The following is a 21,571-nucleotide window of genomic DNA, read 5'->3' as shown; positions in this document are numbered from 1 at the left end:
CAAAAAAGATTTTTGATAAGAATTCGCAAATTACCACCAACTAGAAGTTGGTGGTAATTTGCTACTCCTTAATGGCATTTTTTGCATTTTATTTGTTTGATACATTGCATTTAAGGAATCGCAAAATTTGCAATTCCTTAAGTGCAATCGCAAAATAAGGATTAGCAAATTTTGCTAATCCTTATTTTGCATCAAACTTGTTTGATACATTCCATTTGTCTATTTAGCATTCACAAAGGCCGAAATTCGCAGAATTTCGGCCTTTGCGAATGCTAAATAGCTTGATACATATAGCGGATAGTTCAAAGTACAATTGCGTGTACTTGTATAATAAGAACAATGTCTGAGTACACTCTTGTGCTATATTCTTGAAGTGTTGCTAAAAATGGTTCCTGTGGAATTCAAAGAAAGCAGGTCCACCCTTGTGACTTTGACTAGGCGGACGTTTCTTAGGGGCGCAAAGAGGACCGCTCTGCTAAAGAGATGTGCACTGCTCCTGCGTGGCCTGTGGCTGGGCAGATTTGACCCTGATCCGGCTCGTGCCGTCTCCCAATGCAAATTGTGGCATATCATGACCTTCGTTTGCATATTTTCCCATGACATCGCCTTTAATGGGTGTCTGGGCCGTACTTTAGCAAACACGGGTGATTTCGGTAATCGGCAGCCGCATTGGATTTCTTAATACCACAGCACATCTCAGCTTTCCTGAAAATGTTCATTGTTAAGCCAGATCAAATATTGTGTAAGAACACAAGGGCTGGCCGCAGCCGTGCTCTTCAAACTGCTTAAAAATAGACCAGTGGGAAAAAAGAATCTTTATTAAGCGTATCCTGCCTTATCGGAGGTGAATATCTGCAATCACTGTAGCTCAGGGCGGAACGCTCACCTCACCAAACCCGGGATTTTGGGGTGGAATTTGGAATCGGACTTTTAGAGTGCACGTTCACCCAGCAGGCATCTTGGCACTAAAAGACAAAAACAAAATCTAGAAATGCCCAAGCAGGAGCAAACCTTGATATGACCAGTTAGCAAAACTTATACGTTTAGATGATTTCCTGTAAGACCAATGTGAACAAATATATTTGGTATCAGCTGGTAAATTATACAGCACCCGGCCGCCTGCCATAAACGTCTTTACGCCTGATAGTGAGAGATATATTTGTTAACAATGCAACATCCTTGGTACACAACCGAGTGTAAAAGGGCCAAAATAGGTTTAATATCTGCGGGCAAAACCAAACTCTGATAGGGATGCTACACAAGAGGCAAGAAGGGAATAGAAAATATAAAAACAGTTGGCCAAACGTGAGAGAGCTTGGGATGATGAGTATTGGCGCGATCTATTGGAAGCATCCAAGAATAAAGACAGCCTTCCTTCTGGCATATAATACGCACAGCAGCCTCCAGACCACCGCCTCAGCTGAGTTTCTTTGATGTATACGCAGTATATAAAGCCCAATATCACGACTTTGACTAGTGTACCCGACTCTCATGGGACGCGGGGCTCTATAAAAAAAAAATTCCCCTCTGAAGTTGTCTATTTTAGAGACTAAAAAAGCTATATTGCGCATAAAATAAAGGAAGGTCCTGGTCATATATTTATCTCGGGCACTTCATGTCACTAAAAGTCATGTGGTCAGTGGCGGCTGGCTTGCACCGAGGGTGGTGAAGTGGGGGCACATAAAAAAGTTCACTTACCTTTGCAGTGAGCTGCCCTCCTCGCCCGGGTGTCTTCCAGGAAGTTCTAGGTGCAGGAAACTGCACCACCCTATCCTGACGCTGCTCTCACAGGACAGGACTGGATAGAGCAGGCCCTCCCCAGGCCCTGCGCTAGTCATAGGCAGTGTGGGCAGCTGCCCAGGGCCTCGCACTCTGCCTGCCAGGATGGGGCCCAGCACAATAGCAACACCCCACCAGTCCTTGTGTCCCCCTGCCGATCAGAGTGAAACAGCCCATTTTGGACCGAAGGTGTGAGAATTGCTTGGGGGCTGAGTTAAACCTGTGTGGGCTAAAGAGCTGACAATGGCTGCCCTGTGGAGTCTCTGAATGGGAAGCACGAGAGGAGTACCCCTCCCATAGGCCTTCCCACACCATCCCTTAGAGGCCCCAGGAGGGGGGCCACCCTCCCCTCTTTATAATTGGACTCATGGGAGGGTGGCCCCCCTCCTGGGGCCTCTAAGGGATGGTGTGAGAAGGCCTAGGGGAGGGGTACTCCTCTCGTGCTTCCCATTCAGAGACTCCACAGGGCAGCCATTGTCAGCTCTTTAGCCCACACAGGTTTAACTCAGCCCCAAGCAATTCTCACACCTTCGGTCCAAAATGGGCTGTACAAGAGCTGCTTGGGGTGGCTGAGAAGAGGAGCTGTTTCCCAAGTGGAGTCTGCACAAAGTAGCTTCCCCGTGATCAGAAGGTGTCACTTATGTAAATTTCAGGGGCCTCGCACATTCCCTTTTGCCCAAGGCCCTGAAAATTCTAGGACCAGCCCTGGCTCTCCCAGCTCCTAAGAGCACTGAAGGCCGAGCTTTCTCCTATCCAACAGGATAAGACAGCTAGGTTAGAGAACTTTAAAAAGTGCATATCTGGCTAGCCGTCCCAAGAGGGCAAGCCAAAGTGAAATGCAAATTTTAAAGTGTACAGCACCCTGCTTCTGCCACTCGGCAGCACTGGCCCCACCCCATTCTGACAGTTCAGGAGGGGTTGCTGAAAATTAAAATGATAATAAATAAACATTATCACCATTTGATTTTATATCATACCTTGCCTTTGATATTTTTGCTATTTCAAATTTGTAGACATTTTAACAAATATCTGTACATTTGTGTTTTATTACTGATATTTTAGTGTATTGTATATGTATGTTGTGTGTTTTATGGGGATGAATCCCAACAGAAACAATGATTGATCGTGTTGAAATCCGGGAGCTATTGGAGATTTTTCCATGTCATAAAATATCTTCTACTTTATGCACATGGCTTTGAAAACTATCTTCTGGTAGACTGGAAGCACATGTAAGTTGACTTTAGCCTGTGAAACATGTTCATTTTTTCTCAATCCACATACTACCCTGAGGGTGAAAACGTGAATCCTCTGTAAAGATATTGGTGAATATTGTGGCAGAATTAGATAAGGTAGATTGCAATAGTCTAATCTAGACAGAACAATTTCTGAGGCTGCCTGAGCATGCAGAGGCAGTGAGATAAATAACGGTGATGGATCAAGCCCTGATCTTTGGACTGGGTAAGAGTGGTCTGCTTAATTCAGACACTCTGTTCATCACCACCCCCTTTTCTGTATCGTTTTTGGCCACTATAGGTGTGGCAGGGTATACTCAGACATGAGTCCCTTTCTCACTGCTCCATCAGGATTCAAGCAAGCCGGGCCGAAGAGGCTGAAATGCCAGAAACCGGTCCCCGGTAGCTTGTCTCCTTTCTGGTGAAGAATTGGCTTGGTAGTTTGGTCTGCCCTGTTCCCATGATGCACTGGGCCAGGGACAGACTAATTTGCATATAGCCAGGTTCTGAGCTGGGATGGGGCAGTGAGATAAATAACGGTGATGGATCAAGCCCTGATCTTTGGACTGGGTAAGAGTGGTCTGCTTAATTCAGACACTCTGTTCATCACCACCCCCTTTTCTGTATCGTTTTTTGCCACTATAGGTGTGGCAGGGTATACTCAGACATGAGTCCCTTTCTCACTGCTCCATCAGGATTCAAGCAAGCCGGGCCGAAGAGGCTGAAATGCCAGAAACCGGTCCCCGGTAGCTTGTCTCCTTTCTGGTGAAGAATTGGCTTGGTAGTTTGGTCTGCCCTGTTCCCATGATGCACTGGGCCAGGGACAGACTAATTTGCATATAGCCAGGTTCTGAGCTGGGATGGGGCAGTGAGATAAATAACGGTGATGGATCAAGCCCTGATCTTTGGACTGGGTAAGAGTGGTCTGCTTAATTCAGACACTCTGTTCATCACCACCCCCTTTTCTGTATCGTTTTTGGCCACTATAGGTGTGTCAGGGTATACTCAGACATGAGTCCCTTTCTCACTGCTCCATCAGGATTCAAGCAAGCCGGGCCGAAGAGGCTGAAATGCCAGAAACCGGTCCCCGGTAGCTTGTCTCCTTTCTGGTGAAGAATTGGCTTGGTAGTTTGGTCTGCCCTGTTCCCATGATGCACTGGGCCAGGGACAGACTAATTTGCATATAGCCAGGTTCTGAGCTGGGATGGGGCAGTGAGATAAATAACGGTGATGGATCAAGCCCTGATCTTTGGACTGGGTAAGAGTGGTCTGCTTAATTCAGACACTCTGTTCATCACCACCCCCTTTTCTGTATCGTTTTTGGCCACTATAGGTGTGGCAGGGTATACTCAGACATGAGTCCCTTTCTCACTGCTCCATCAGGATTCAAGCAAGCCGGGCCGAAGAGGCTGAAATGCCAGAAACCGGTCCCCGGTAGCTTGTCTCCTTTCTGGTGAAGAATTGGCTTGGTAGTTTGGTCTGCCCTGTTCCCATGATGCACTGGGCCAGGGACAGACTAATTTGCATATAGCCAGGTTCTGAGCTGGGATGGGGCAGTGAGATAAATAACGGTGATGGATCAAGCCCTGATCTTTGGACTGGGTAAGAGTGGTCTGCTTAATTCAGACACTCTGTTCATCACCACCCCCTTTTCTGTATCGTTTTTGGCCACTATAGGTGTGGCAGGGTATACTCAGACATGAGTCCCTTTCTCACTGCTCCATCAGGATTCAAGCAAGCCGGGCCGAAGAGGCTGAAATGCCAGAAACCGGTCCCCGGTAGCTTGTCTCCTTTCTGGTGAAGAATTGGCTTGGTAGTTTGGTCTGCCCTGTTCCCATGATGCACTGGGCCAGGGACAGACTAATTTGCATATAGCCAGGTTCTGAGCTGGGATGGGGCAGTGAGATAAATAACGGTGATGGATCAAGCCCTGATCTTTGGACTGGGTAAGAGTGGTCTGCTTAATTCAGACACTCTGTTCATCACCACCCCCTTTTCTGTATCGTTTTTGGCCACTATAGGTGTGGCAGGGTATACTCAGACATGAGTCCCTTTCTCACTGCTCCATCAGGATTCAAGCAAGCCGGGCCGAAGAGGCTGAAATGCCAGAAACCGGTCCCCGGTAGCTTGTCTCCTTTCTGGTGAAGAATTGGCTTGGTAGTTTGGTCTGCCCTGTTCCCATGATGCACTGGGCCAGGGACAGACTAATTTTCATATAGCCAGGTTCTGAGCTGGGATGGGGCAGTGAGATAAATAACGGTGATGGATCAAGCCCTGATCTTTGGACTGGGTAAGAGTGGTCTTCTTAATTCAGACACTCTGTTCATCACCACCCCCTTTTCTGTATCGTTTTTGGCCACTATAGGTGTGGCAGGGTATACTCAGACATGAGTCCCTTTCTCACTGCTCCATCAGGATTCAAGCAAGCCGGGCCGAAGAGGCTGAAATGCCAGAAACCGGTCCCCGGTAGCTTGTCTCCTTTCTGGTGAAGAATTGGCTTGGTAGTTTGGTCTGCCCTGTTCCCATGATGCACTGGGCCAGGGACAGACTAATTTGCATATAGCCAGGTTCTGAGCTGGGATGGGGCAGTGAGATAAATAACGGTGATGGATCAAGCCCTGATCTTTGGACTGGGTAAGAGTGGTCTGCTTAATTCAGACACTCTGTTCATCACCACCCCCTTTTCTGTATCGAGGTTTAGAAATTAACAGCTGTGTTTCAAATTAACATTTGTGTGGTATTGCCTCAGATATTATCCTTCTGCTGCTGAACTCATTTTTGTTAGCCGTAGAACTCTGTGTACCTTACCCCAGAAAACCAGTGGAACAGTGCTTGTGATGTTCCTTTTAAACACAGTCAAATTGGCCTTCACCTAATTGACGCATTGAATTTAATTAATATGTACCTAGGATATGATACTACATGTACCCAGGGCAAGCACATTAAATGCTACTTGTGGGGCTACTCATTGTGCCACCCACTGCAGTAGCAATGTAAAACATGTCTTCAGGCCTGCCACTGTACCCTGGCTGTGCAGTTTTTAAACTGCAAATTCAACCTGTGAAAACCACCAGTTTGATATGCCTAAACCTTCCCTCTTGATATCTATGTCACACCCAAAGTAAGCCCTTTGCCAAATTAGGTAGGTGCATTATATTTAAAAATAAGACATGTAAAAATTAAGGATCTACATGTCCTGGCAGTAATTTACATTTCAGTGGAATTTCACTGTGGCAAGGAAAATACTGGGTTAGATTATAACAATGTGTAATGCTTATTTCGGTTTTTTTTGTTCGATTTGAGAGCACCTGAAAAAATGATCCAGTTACTAATTTTTATAGTAATTCCAAATCCAACTTAATGATAAAGTTGGAGTTTACATTACTATCAAGGAAAATACACTTTTATAAATCTGGACAAACAAGTAAACCCCACAAACCTTTCCTCAGAAGATCCCTGGACCTGTGAAGATTCAGAAGGACTGCCCTGCTGTATGAATCCTAAAGAAAGACTGGACCTGCTTGAATTGAACCAGGACCCCAGAAGTGACCCTAAGGGTCAGAGACCTTTAGCCTGAAAGAGTCCAGCCTACCAGTTACAACTGGAACTGCCCTGGACCCTGCTGCTGTCCTGTTGGGGTGAGTCCTAAGCCCCAAGTGTGCCGCCATGTCCCAGTGCCTTGGCTTGGTTAGAGTGTACTCCTCCTGTCCAAACTGCAAATGTTGGGACATAGAAACTGATTACCACCTTTTCTATGAAGAAGCAGCAGGAGACCAGGATCATTAGACGGCTGAAGCTGTTGATGTTGAATCTCCAGTCTGATCTGACTTGCTGGCTTTCCCCACTGAAGATGATCCAAATTCCAGAAAAGTTTTTAAGTCAGAAAGTAGAGGGCTTCATCGAGACCGATGTTAAGCCACATTCAACCAACATCAAGGCCATCTTGGGGGTGGACTCTAGACTTTGGTCGCTCAGAGCTTTCCCTGCCTGACGACTGCACCAAGACCCTGATCTTCAGCACGCCACCTTCATCAAGCCCCACTTCAGATCCAGCTTGTCCTCCTGACGGCTCGTCAATGCCCACTTTTTCTCCAGTAACTTTCTAAGTCCGAAAGTAAACATTACTCGGGTATGAATCTAGTCCCTGTATCTGACCGGCTGTCCATTGGGGTCAGCTTTAACTTTTGCCTTTGACCCTATTTAGCATGACCAGATACCAGTGGTTGGAGCTTTTTGGTGCTATTTTTAACTCAGACTTTAAAAACCATATCTTCATTTCTATTTAATGGATGTGTGTCTTTTTTGGTGTCATTTTATTCTCTCTTTTTGTAAATTGGTTGGGGATTTTTCATGTGTTTTCACTTTAATACTGTTTGAGTACTGCATAAATACTTTACTCATTGCCTCTAAAGTTAAGGTAGACTGCTCCATGCCACAGCTACGAGGGCGTTAAGCACAGGTTTATTTTAGGGACTTCTCTTGGTTCAACCTGCTAAGGTCTGTGATTATTATTTAAAGTGGGTTCCCACACCCTTCAACTAATAATTTACATTTCTTACATTGGTGTTCATTGGTGGGAATCATTCGTATTTGCAGTGCCACTCAGTGACTGTGCAAATCTACAAATCCCTTTTTATTTTCTGACATAAAAATGCATTTTTGATTTTTAAATTCTCCTTTATTTTTAATTGGGATTTTTGATTTATTTTCTTAGTTCCTTTTCTATTCCCACATTTTTGCACCTGTGATATTTTTCAAGAATGGAGGTAGATCTCAGAAGCATTGAGGAATTCACCCGGGGAGAACTGAATAAGCTTTGTAAGGAGAGGGCGCTGGCCCTGAGAAAGAGCCAACCAAAGTGGACTTTCATATCTCCCTGTGAGCCTACAAGGTGGTCTGTATGCAGCAAGCTGCAGCACAGAAGGAAGAAAGGGATAGAGAGGGGGATGTGGAAGAGGTCCAGGTGAATGAAGGGGATACCCCTGCACGGGCCAGTCGAGAAGGAAGAGGTGCCTTTGGGTACGGGTTCCTTTCCAGCCTACCCCATCAAAATTGGAGAGATAAGGAGAGTGGGCCATAAAGCTGCAGCTGGTCCAGCTGGCCTTGGAGGAAAGAAAGCAGAGGCAGCAGCAATGGCCCTCAAGGAAAAATAGGCAGAAGTGAAGAGAGCCTTGAAGGAGAAAATATTAATTCTAGAGGAGAAGAAGATACTGCTGGTCCATGAAATCAGTCAGAAGGAACTGGAACTAAAGGGAATTAAAGTTCAGTGATGATGGTGGCCATGAAACAGAAATATCGAGGTCAGGAAAAAGGGTCTACATCCTCAAAGACCTGGTTCCTAGCTTTGTGATGGAGGATGATATTGACAAATGCCTTGAGGCCTATGAAGTGGCCTTGTACATTCATAGAGTCCCTAAGGAGGATTGAGGAGCTAGGCTTCAGAAGCACATGCCAGTGACATTTCTGGCCCTAGGAAACTGACAGAATTAAGATTGTCCATGTTAAGCAAGCTCTTATTGTCAAATTTGGTCTGACCCCAGAGAAATACTGTTTAAAGTTCAAGAATGGCCAAAAGTTGTATAACCACTCCCTGGTTGATTTCATGTATTACTCTGGTAAGGCACTAGGTTTTTGGATAAAGGGCAACAAAGGGAGTGATTATTATAGGCAGTACAATGTAATCATGAGAGAGTGCATGTTCACTAATTGTTTTACAGAGTTGCGCCAACATCTTATTGATTCCAAGCTTACTGTGCACAGTTTGGGGAGGAAGCTGATCAATACCATGGTCAACTGGGCGGACACCACTAGAAGAGTAGGCAGGGTCCACACCAAAACAAGGAGGAGTGGACCAGGAAAACCCAAAAGGAAGTCTCTAAAGGCCCTAAAAGAGTTTTTAGATGAACAAATCCTGTCCAATTCTGAGCAGAAGAAGGGTGAGTTTAATGGTAATAAGTTCCTGGTCTACTTCTAGCCCAAGTGCTATGAATATTACCAGTGTTGTGCACAATAGGGGATCCCATCCGCCCCTACAGGAAGCTGCAAATTACTGATGTGCCTAATCTGGGAAGTGTCAGTGTAGTGCTGGGGAGGACGCTGCCCCAGAAAGTTTTGGAGGCAGTTCAGAGGCTATCTTACTGTCTCTGGGTGACAACGATATGGTGCTTAAGGCTCACATGAGTGACAGTACAAAAATATACAGGCAATAGCATGCCATTAAAGGGTGAAGAATCTTAGAGGCACAGCAGTCAGTATCATTACTGTTAGATGTCATCTAGTGTCCTCAGAGCAGGCAGTCCCTGATGTAATCCACCAGGTTGTTACAACAGCAACCAGGTGAACCTCTTTCCAATGACTCTAGTTCCCTTTGAATGGGACGTGGGTGTTAGGTTCCTTAAAGGTAGCTCTGAGTCTGGCCATGCCTATTGACTGTCTGTTGGGAAATGGCTTTGAGCACACCATCTGGAAAGAGCTAGCACACAGGTCTCACTAGATATTGGGTTTGCTTGTGTGGGTGCCTATGGGTACACAGTCCATAGCAGTCCAGAAGGTGATTCAGAAGGACCTGGAGAGTGGGATAGTGGGCTAGGGGCTTTTCATGAAGAGGAGGGACTGGCTTATGGCTTATACTTTCTCTCACAAAACTGTTCGTTTGTTGGACAGCATAACAATCCCAGCTGTGCAAGACTGGTTTCATACACACGACCCAGATATGTTGACCTTAGTCCTGCTAGCACATAGGGCACCATTTGTACCCCTAACCCTACAGGGCAACAAATGGATGTGCAACCTCAGAACATGGCAACCCTGATTCTCCAAGAAAATTATGGTAACAGATCTAGAATCCTTTTGCTTAGTTACTTATGCATATTCAAAGAGATACACAAGACATACATAGTAAAGCGTTTTAATAGTTATTAAAGCATTGTGATTCTTGAGTAAAATACTTGTGCTGCAATGATCAATAGAAGGAACCAGAAGAATGCATTCAGCATTACTAGAGTGGTGGAAAAGATTAAAAAAGTCAACTATTTTGTTTATTAAAAAGAATATATGCATGCATTCAAGCACTTTAATATATTTTACTTCTACCTAACGCATCCTAACCTATCATGTCTAGGGTGAGTGAATCTGCTAAATCCTTTTAGGGCGGTCTAACTCCCGATTACCTGTGGGCAGATGTCATCAGGCTGCCTGTCTTGGTGGAGAGCTGGACAGCATCCCTTGCAAGAGGTAAACAGGAATCAGGTCGGCTGAAATTCCAGCATGGTTCAGACTCTTAAAGCCACCAAAATGCTCCTCTGTCTTAACAAAGGATTGCTGTTGTTAATATAATACACAGCATCCATTTAACCATGTTAAAGTTCCAGTCAGGCCACTATTGTTTATTATGCTGAAATAGCCCTGTCACCGAGCGGCCAAAACAAATAACAACATTTTTCATGATAAACTTAGCTCTCGGGGAAAATGTGCAAGGCGCTTGATAGCTTGAGAGTGTGTCTGCAGAGTGGTAGTGTAAGCAAGGTTGAGTTTGAAGAATATTACCTTGTATGTGCACACAAATCAATGATATGCCAAATGTCATCCTGTTCAGGGAAAGAAGGCAACTTAAGAACGTGAGCATGTAAAATGGTGTTCTATCCGGCCCGAATGTAACCACGTGACACCCACTCCTTAGCCGTGAGACAACTAGAAAACTATTGAAAACCCATGCTAAACATAAACATAAAAGAGTAAAACCCTAAAAGTATAAAAAAGGCACTCTGCTATTTTTTTTTTCAGAACAAAAGAAGGCACTCTGCTATTTTAAAGATAAAAGAAATCAGAAAGCCAGATTAGTCAAAAATGTAACTGCAAATTTAAAAAACAAGTTAAAAAGTTTGGAAATTTTAAAGAACAATTTATGACGTTAAAAATATGTCTGAATTAAAAAGTTCCCACACCTCAAAACTGCAAGATTGTTTATGTGTTCTAAGGGGTAGATGAAATATTGCCATTTCCAGCAACTCCAGATGCACCTAACCCATCCGTCCCATAGAACAGATATGTCCCAGTCCATCCCCCTCAGCATCTGCCAAGAGAGGAACAGCCAGTACGGATTCCACAGAAGATGAGCCAGGATACGGATCACCAGGAGCTGAATCATCCCAGGAGAGCTCAGAGTATGCATTTAGAAACAATGGTATGCGCAAAGGACAATGGTACAAGTGAGCCGTTAACAGACCCACCAACAGGTCAATGTCTGGATATATAACCAGGTGCGTTCCCAAGCATGTGACCAGGGCACTCACAAGTGGACTTAAAAGTGCACAGCGGATCATGGAAAATGGGCTGCACGCATTGTAGCCAGACAGGTCGAAAGCACAAGAACTAGTGGTCATTCAGTTCCTGAGGTAAGGGTGTGCGAAAGCACTGTATCATTTGTTCACAACACACAAGCATGTGTAGTAGTGCTATCCCCATTTGGCCTTGTGATGGGTCATCCCTTGCGGAGCAGAAATAAGTAGAAGTTCTGACAACTAGGAACAGGACAAGTGTTAAGCCTCCAAAAATGCTTCCAGGCAGGAGTGTATGAATGATGGAATAACTCTGAATACTGTCTGTAAGCTACTAACCAAAAAAAGTGTGCTACCCCGCAGTACTAGATATGTTAAACCTGCGGTGCAAAAGTTCCCTGTACTGGTATAGATAATTAGTGTGTACAGTAGCAACTGTATCTCAGAAGAGGACCTTGCAGCTTGAAGATCAAACATCTCCCTTTCAGATGTTTAAACCACATCCTTCTGGAACGATAAGACTTTCAGTCTGCTTAAAGCATCAAAGAGCTTGTTTGAAACTCTATTGAAGGCCAAAGCATCGCATCCCTAACTGTGTGGGAAAGTGGAAATAGTACTTGTGTATAACAGGTCACAACCACATAGACGTTATCAGATAAGTAATGCCTGGTCTCAACCCACAGCAGCCTTGATCATTCAGCAGCAATGAACTCCGAATAGAGAGTAATCCGAAAGCCGGATGGATTACAGACCCTGTCAAATAACATGACAAATTTGCCTTAGATGCATTATATGCACTATAAAGTGAACTTCCCTCTCAAAGGGGGCTCTTCACGGGTGCTCTCCACAGCAACTCAGGTTTTTCAAGGCCGCTATGCTCGCCGGAGTGTTTGACACAGACTAAACACTCTTAACTTCTCAACATGTGGCATAGAAACTTTTCTTTGACGCATTACATTAACAGATCATATACGTGGAATCCACACACTGTGACAAAAATATTAGAGGTGCACACTGCCTCTAGTACCAGCGAATTGGAGGCCATATCTCATCTGAAAAAGTCCATCAGAAGAAACACATGTTGGCTGCATCTGCCTTTATGTACCAGATACTGTGAAAACCACAAATGGAATATATAATGCACAAGAAAAAATTACTTTATGGACTTTGCAGTATTGATTAATTGTTTTGAAAAATTTCAACGAAATGAACTTCTTATGTGTACTTAATCCGTAGGAGGCATTTACACAACAACCAATTGTAGTTTTTGTAACTTCTCTATATCCAGCATTATGTATGTTGCATCCTTTTTTGCCATGATGTTCTATACTTTAGTAAGTATGTATGATAAAAATAAACCAGTGGCGTTAAGGTGTTTTCATGGAACGCAACCAGCACAAAGTGACAGTAGGGTCCAACTCAGTAACATGATAGCCTTAAGCTGCGACAGCCCATGTTGTAAAGAAGACATGTCACTCCACATGATGTCGGTTGTAGAAGACACAATGTTACCCTGAGAATAAATCCTGGTGGATAGAGTATTCATACCATCATTTACTGCTGCCAGAACCCTTTCTAAATTTGCCAGGTCAATTTAGTGCAATCTCTCAGCAGCTTCCAGCTGTGACATTTTCTACACTTCATTGTATATTGCATATAGAAAGCACTTTTGGTGTGATCGTTGAGGATCAAGTCAAATGTCCTGTAATCCCATGTCATCAGAAAGAAGGAACAAGTATTAACTTGTTTCACCTGAGACAATGTTGAGGTTTTTAGCCAATCTTTGTATAACTTCGCAACACTGCAAGTTGTTACCATTCCTGAGTGCTGTGTTTATGCATATCTTGGGTCAGGCCTACCGATCCTAAACCCGAAGGTGTCACCTAGAAAACAAGCCTGTTTGTGTATAACGGCCAAATCACCATCCCTCCTGATTGGTACGTGAAGAATTGTATGAGTGATTGCGAAGCATGAAATCTAATGTTTCCTGTGTAATTTGTGTATTGTTGCCGGTTTGCAAATCATGCAAATGTGAGAATGTTTGGTGCATTTAAATCTTTTATCTTGGCCAGGCCAAGCCAGGATGTTTACTGCACAGTTTTATGCAGGAAAATCATTTGTTGTGTTATAAGGCATGCTCTAAATAAAGTCTCATTCTCCTGAACCTGCCAATCTTTTGTTCCCCAAATGGATTTCAAATCAACATTGTCCTTCCAAAGGTCAAACCCTTGCACAGACAGCTCAGAAATGGAAGACACAGAATAAATCAACTTGGTTTCAGTGAGCAAAGTTTTATTAGTCTGTGAGGGTGTGAGTTTAAAAAGGCTCTGGATCAGCTGGATTAAGACCCGAAAAATATGCAACCTTCTGTGCAAATGTTTTTGAGCAACTCCGTGGTGGTGAAGGTAAGGGTTCCCATCTTGCGCAATTAAATACTGCATGTGGAGTACTTGCTTTAAGAAGGACATGGTGACCATAATGGTGAAAACAGAACATTTCATAATAAGTAGCTGTGCCATCATATATTTTATCATTGTAAAAAACTGTTGAAAGCTGCAGATCATCTTGAATTTAGAATGGGGAGTTCGCCAGTTCAACAGCAGAGAATTCTGGGAGATAGAATCCATCTATTGATACAAATCTATTATTTTTGTAACGAGCAAGGGGCATTAGAAGTATGTTTCTCATACCTTCAACGGCCAGAACAGACACTCTGTTAGATGGCCCAAATTTCTTTTTGTTCACTATCTTCTCCCGGACAAGATCACCAATCTTTGGAATCCAACCAGGAGTTGCAGGTGCAACTTATACTTCTCAAGTGGCGGTACATTTCAGCTGTATGCTGCTTTGAGCATTGCCAAAGTTGTTCAGATCCTATAAAACATCCAAATGTTCATTGATGTCAAATGGTGTTTCTGCCGCGACTGTACTGGGACTCTTGACGTCTGAAACCCACATCTTAACACCAAACAGGATCTTGTAAGGAGTCTGACCACCCAGTAATTTTCTAGGCAAAATATTTGGAGCTCTCTGGAACCCATACAGGTGATTAACCCAACTGTGACCTGAACCTAATACCCTAGCTGTTAAAGACTGCTTTAAGTCCCGGCTCTTCGTCTCTACTACCGCATTTCCCTTGGGGTGATAGAGCGAGGAGTACCACACAGTCACACCCAATTTTCCCCTAGTGTCTATGTAAGCCTTGAGGCAAACACTGGACCCTGGTCCAAATGAAATGTAGCTACTGTCTATGTTCTGATAAAGACTTCCAAATCCTTTGGAATAGTTCGGGCATCAGCTGATCGCTGTGGCCAAATCCATCGGAATTGAGAGCGGGGAATCCAGGATCCGTATTCTTAAGTGCTAGAATTAGAGCTCGAAATTCAGCCACCTACCCTGAACAATCATCTAGTGATTGTGTGTGGGTTTGTGAGGGTGGAATTCACCATCCTCTATTCTACCCTTAACAGCAGTGCACACTGTAGAGTATTGGTATTTTGGCCCTACAGCAGACTGTGCAGAACCATCAGTACAGATGATGTAATCATACTGATCTAGAGGGATGACTTCATTAGGCAGAGAAAATTCATTTTCGTACTGCAGATATGCTTGTGTTTGTGGTACAGAGTCAAATCTGTAATCTACATCTGTTGCTGTGAGAGAGTTGGCCCATTGTATCCACTGTGGATGTAAAGCTTTTGCATCTGGAGCACTGGCCTTTGTGAGATTCGCTAAGGCTGGAACTGGAGTCACGACAATAATGAATTTCTCCTGAGCCAAAGATCTTTCTCTCACTACAGCAGTCTGTGCTATTGTCAGAATCTTTTATGTTGATGCAAAACACACCTCTGCATCGGTGTATAAATGCTATTTATATACAATTGGTACAGTGTCTCCTTCATTGAATTATACGGATCACCAGTTTTGTGGTGTTTATATGTGTTTAAGTGTTTGGATAGTAGCATGTCAGCATGTGCTAAATGTAATATTTGTGTGTGTTCAGTTGTCCAATGTGTGCTTGAACAGTCTAGACAAATGAAGTCATGGAATGGTTTTACCCACTCTGCATAGTCTGGAATGTATATTCTGCCAAAGTTCAGGAAACCCAATATTGCTTGGAGTTTTTTTAGTGTATTTGGTGGTTGTAGAAGTGCACACTTCTCAAAGCAGTAGGTCAATAGGCTTCTGCCTCCCCTTGACAAACCGTATCCTAGAAATAGGACTTTGAGGTGGGCTTTTTTGATTTTTTGAAATGTAATCTGTAGCCCACATAAACAAATCCCAAAACTATGCAATCTACTCTAGCCAAGTGTGTTGGAAGGCCATCATCCGTTTGGTATATGTCATTGACACAGGACAATGTCAGGTCATCATATTCTTGTAAAAGTTCTGTAACCTGGGATGAAAACAACTCTGGGCTGTTCTTATACACCAGGAGCAATCGATCGAACTGTTTTTGAGAACCAAGCACAATGAATGCCTCATATACCTTCTTTCAGGCACTATGTTTTGGCAGAAAAATACATTTGAAATGTCTAAAGTTGTTTTGTATTTTTTCCGCACTATGTGGTTCATTAGTGCTGAACTGTGCATGTTTAGTACAGCAAATATATGTGTGGCTTTGTCTGTAATCTAATACTAGGAGATATGAATGGTCTGGTTTCATTTAACCCTGGGGGGAGCTGGCGGAGCAGGACTACGCCGAGGTCCATGGAGTTGGGAACTAACTCTGTGGAACTCGGCTCGGCTACCCGCCTCCACCCCCCCATTAAGAATTAATTAAAAAGACATTTAAGGTAAAAGATGAAAGACTTACCTTGACTGCGGCGTTCCCGAGCTGCCGTCCTCCTCTTCCTCACAGTCTCATGGTGGTCTGCGCATGCGCCCACGAATCTCTTGCAATGAATGTGCATACGTGGGCACGCGCACATGCGCAGATTACCTTGAGACGGCGAGAAGGAGGAGGAGGGCAGCCTGGGGATGCCTTAGTCAAAGTAAATTTTTTCTAATTAGTTCTTAATGGGGGGTGGAGGCGTAGGCTGGTCAACTCTGCTCCGCTGCGGAGGGTACCGAGATTTACCCACACCCTGTTCTCCGTGGAACACGGAGTAGGCAAATATCCGCACACTCCGCAGGCAGAGCAAAGCTCTCCTCCCGCACCTAGTTTCATTACTGGAAACAATGGATTATTCATAGGGCAGGTGAAACTTTTAATTACACCTTGGTGTTCAAGTTGTGTGAGTAGCTCTCTAAATAGTTTTTTAGCCTCATGTTTAATGGGGTATAGTCTTTGAGGTTGTGGGGTTAACCTCACTGGTATGATGTGATAAGGGGAACTGTGATCCCACCCCACATGGTTGCGGTATATTGCATGAGCTAGTGCTAAAGCCCACTCCCTGGCATATGAGTGTTTAACTGCTCTGGGATGAGGTAGGAGAAAGGAAGTAAAATTACTGTTTCTCCCTCATGGCAGTCCATGACAAACTCAGGTTTCCAATGTCTTTCAGCAAAGAGAATGTTACAGCCGAATGACAATGGTCATGTATAATCTATGCGGGGCACTCACTCTCATATCTGGTGTTTCCCCCACTCAATGTGACTGCTGCCAGACAATCCATTTGGCTCTGATGAACTATAATGACCTGCCATGCGGTCCACCATGGCCAGAGCCCACTCCCCGCCTTCCTGCTGAGAAGCAGTGTCCTCAGTATCCGTGGCATGCTTAACTTTAATGCCAGCCACCTTCTTGTTTTTGACTTGAGGCTTGGACTGTTTAGGTTTTTCTTCTTTTTTTATTATGAAGTCAAAAGAGTGTTGTGAGTCTTTCTTTTGTTTCAAGTACTCCTCTGATCTGCACTCGGATCATCCACCTCTCTCCAAGCACTTTTGGGGTGACTCCTGAAAGAAATTAGATGAACGTATATCAGTATCCTGTTGCATGTCAGGTGTTTTAATATTGTCACAGTTGCTCAAATTATAGAGCTTTTAAGTGCCCTCCTGTTGAGGAGATTCGTCCGGCAATTTGTCTTTTCTTTATGTTTCCACTTCATCTTAGTGAAAGAATCTGATGCCCGCTTCTAGTTATCCTTTTTCAGAATTACTCTTAATGTGTGGTTTATTAGGTTTGGCTCCCAAATTATCTCAATAATTTTTGGTAACTTACGCTTTTGAAGTCAAGTTTGTGTGCAGTTGACGTTTAACCAACGCTGCTGTTTCCCCTTTAATGTTACTTAACATTATGGCAGATTCTGCGGCAAAGATGCCCATCATTTTCATCTCCAAATCCAGGGCAGAGGCTCCCCCTGCTCATTTTTGTGCTGGGTAAGCATTTCTCTGAAAACAGCTAAAGAGGGTGCACCATGTGCTCTGATATAAACTGCAGCAAAGACTACACCCCAAGTAGCGCAGTCTTCCACCGGGGGAGCAAACCCGATTGACAAGCATTTTGTGTGAGTTATGTGACTTGTTTTTTGTACAATCCAAAGCAGAATTTCCTCCTGTCTGATGGGAATTTTACCCATGACTGCATTGATGTTTGTGGACTAATGTCAGGTGTAGCTAATTGTGGTTGTGTAGCAAGAGCAGCCCTTGCAGGATGTATTGTTATTGTTTGCATGACAAATTATGTTAAACATCTATATGTTTTAATCAAAAACAACTAGAGAGTATCATAATCTATAAAAAACATAAGCTCACTGGGGGAGATGTTGAGAAAAACCGTTCACCAACAAACATCAGTGCCCCATGCGAGGTTTAATGACTGTGTCAAGAAGCGTAACGGATATATAGAAAGAAAGAAAAATGAGTATACCAAAAGGAAAAAAATGGGCCCCTCAGGCACCCACACTAGGTAGGTAGCCGTTTGTCTTCATCGGGTTCCCATTATTTCGTATGTGAAAAAGTACGGAAACAAAAGTGCAGATTAAAATGATCACTCCCTCAACCAACAAGTTTAATAGAGGGGTGATTCGAACTCAGTTAAAACCTATGTGCTTATACGGACAGTGAAGAGTTAAGTAAGTTTGAACCCCCTGTCCTAAAAAACGGTCGACATGTTTCAGCTAAATGGTCTTATTCGACCCAGCATTCCTCAGGACCAGTGATAAAAGTAACTCACCCAGCGAGGCAGTACACCCCCTAAAGTGCCTACTCACGTCGGATGAATGTTCAAGAGAACACGTTTTTACCAACTTTTGTTCTTTGTTTTGGAAAAAAACTTCAGATGTGTTACCTCTGTTCTGTGAGGATTATGGAATTCTGTTAGTATTCCAGTCTTTTCTTAGATTATAGTGAAAGACAAGCATTCTCTTTAGGATTGCATCGATCCTACAGGAATGGCCCCATGAGTCCGTGGTGGAGGAATTCTTCACGTCAGCGTTGGCTTGCTGACGACTCCCCACGTTTCCACCTAGTTCTGGCTCATCCACGGCTCGAAGAACTATATATGTTTTAGTCAGATCTGTATATAGCATACGTAGGTCTGGAGCTGACAGATTTTCTATATCTGGATAGAGTGTGTAAACGGCAAATACTGGCCATGTTTCTACCTCATTGCTATGGGGACCTTGTTCTTGGTAAGTTTGGGGTATTTCTAGAGCTTCATAAGCTATGTAGTTATTAGGAACTGCAGCCTCACTGTATGTTTGAAACAGTCCTGTTTGTGCTTCTGTGAATTTAACTAATGAATAGAATACCTCTGTCCAAAATACTTCATGGGCCTCAACAACAAAGGTGACGTCGTCAACCATAAGGGGTAGTCCACGTTGTAATAGCATTTCTGTAACCATGTCTGCGGTTCACAGGTATGTTAGTTGCTGCGTCTTCGAAGTTGCTGCCTCTTCAACCATATGAATATGTAGAATTCGGAGGAGGTATCTCTATGGGGTGATCCTTTGAAATGTTCAAGTTTGAACAACCTACAGCCAACACATAGGATTTACCTACTCAGCCTAGGAGGATTTTTCCCTGTTAGGAGGTGAATAGGGGTCTTTGGTATATGTTAGAAACGGGACCTCCGGCTGGCCAAGGCTCGCGCCAAGGTCAGTCAGGGATCACCATTTCTAAGGTCAGGGCAAGGGAGTCACACACCAAGATAACCCCTGCTCACCCTCTAGGTAACGTGACGCGAACAGCAAGGCTAATCTTGGAGGCGATGTGTAAAGCGTTTGCGTGCGCACCCCAAGCGACAACACCCTAGGTCCACCACAAAGGAAACTCCACACAAGGTTATATCAAAAATAGCCTTTGTATTATAATAATAAAAACACATTAGATAACACACACACTTTACAATGTGCCAACAGGCACGGGCAAGATTTACAAGGGATTATGTACAGGACAGGGCCACCTGGACCACTGTCAGGGGTATGCACTTTTTAGAAATAACACTTGTAGGTATAACACTTTAGCACATAAACATAATGAATGTAGCACACATCCAGGACTTCCTGGTAAAGGGTAAATACCTCCTACGCCACCCTAAGCACTGTAGGGAAATCACGCAGGGAACTAGGACCTTAACATCAGGACCTATGGAAGGAAAACCTATCACCTAAGCAAGTCACATTTAGCAAAGGGAAGGAAACCTAAAATAATCACCTAAGCAGGTCACTTTTAGCAAAGGGGATAAAACAAACAATTACCTAAGCAGGTCACTTTTAGCAAAGGTGATAAAACAAACAATTGCACATGAAACATTAAAACACATTCAGAGGTGCCGGTAGAACATTTGCGCAGGAATCAATTTCACAAGTAAATCACAAATTGCGCCGGGTGCATGAAGCACAACACTAGAACTGTCCCCCAGGCCAACTGGCCTCGCAAGGGGCTGGAATGCCCTAAGTCCAATGTCAGGGAAGGCTGCGCAGGCAGCCAAGAACAAAGCCTAAACGTAGCAGTTGCCCACAAAGTGCTGGGCAACTGGTGCAGGGAAAGTTAAGAACAACGTTGGAGCCTCTCTGGCTCAAGAACCACCACTGTGGCACTGCGGGGCCTCTCTGGCTCTCAAACAAGGGGGGCGCTCGAGCCTCTCTCAGGGCTCGCAAAGCAAAAGGGCTGGAGCCTCACTGGGCTCCAGAACGAGGGAATGGCACCCTCAGAGCCTCTCTGGCTCGTAAATCACAAATTGCGCCTGGAGCCTCGTGGCTCCAACAAACAAATGCCGCCTTGGAACCCTCTCTGGGCTCCAACAACAAAGGTGCAGCCTCGCTGGGCTGTGGGGGTCCCTCACGGGGGACCTAGAGCCAAAAGGGGGGCCACGAGCCTCTCGGGGCTCTACAGCAACTGCGGGGTCTGGGTGTCCCTTACGGGGGACTCAGGACACCAGAAAAATTCCCCCAGAGCCTCTCGGGCTCAAAGAACCAAGAACGGGCTCCTCCCGGTGGAGCGGCCCTCCCTCAACGGGGCCGCTCGCAGGATAACACAGAACCCGCCCTGCACTCACCGGCTGTCTGGGGCTGCAGGACGGCTCCGCTCGCGCTGCTCCTCTCTAGGCGGCGCTGCAGGGGCCGCGGGCGGGGCTCCCCTTCACTCGGGAGCCTCGCAGGACGCTTCTCGGCTCTGCTGCGGGGCGGGACTTCCGGTCGGCCTCTCCCGGGCCGCGCTGGGATTGGTCGGGCCCCCAACCACTTCCGGGTCGCCGCGGGCAGCGCGGCGGCTCGCTTCTTAGGCAGGCAGGCGGGCTCCCATGATCCGAGGAGTGGGCTCCCTCATGAATCAAATTATAAAAATGGGCAAAACAAAGCGGCAATGAGCGGGGTGACACCCGCGCCGCCAAATCGCCACACGGGGCGATCAGATGCCGGGTGGGCACCGGCTGTGCACACCAAGCGCTAGCAGCGCTAGCAACGAAGGGCAGGCGCTCCCAAGCGCCTCCAGGACAAAATACAGCGCTCACAGCGCTAGGGCCAAAATAAAGCGCTTTCAAGCGCTAGGCAGGGGATTTCAGCGCTCCCCAGCGCTGAAGGGCAGAGAGCAGCGCTCTCAGGCTGCAGGCAAGGAATCCTCAGTGCTCCCCAGCACTGGAGGACAGGACAAGGCTCCAGCAAGGGCTGGAGGCAGGCAGGGGGGGCAAGGCTGGGCCAGAGCCAGCACACTGGGTCTCCAGGCAGGGAGACACCCCAAGTGGCGGTCCTCCTGGCCCCAGCAGCAGCAACAGCCCCCTCTGGCAGGATCCAAAAGCAGAACAAATTGTAAGGAGACACAGCCCCTACTTATACTGTAAATTCCTTTGTCTTCAGGGTGCAGGGTGGGGGGAAACCAGTTGCAGCTGGCTGGGGAGTACCC

This window comes from Lissotriton helveticus, chromosome 3_1, assembly GCF_964261635.1.
Source record: "Lissotriton helveticus chromosome 3_1, aLisHel1.1, whole genome shotgun sequence".
NCBI classification, from domain to species: Eukaryota; Metazoa; Chordata; class Amphibia; order Caudata; family Salamandridae; genus Lissotriton; species Lissotriton helveticus.
This window is presented reverse-complemented; position numbering follows the sequence as displayed.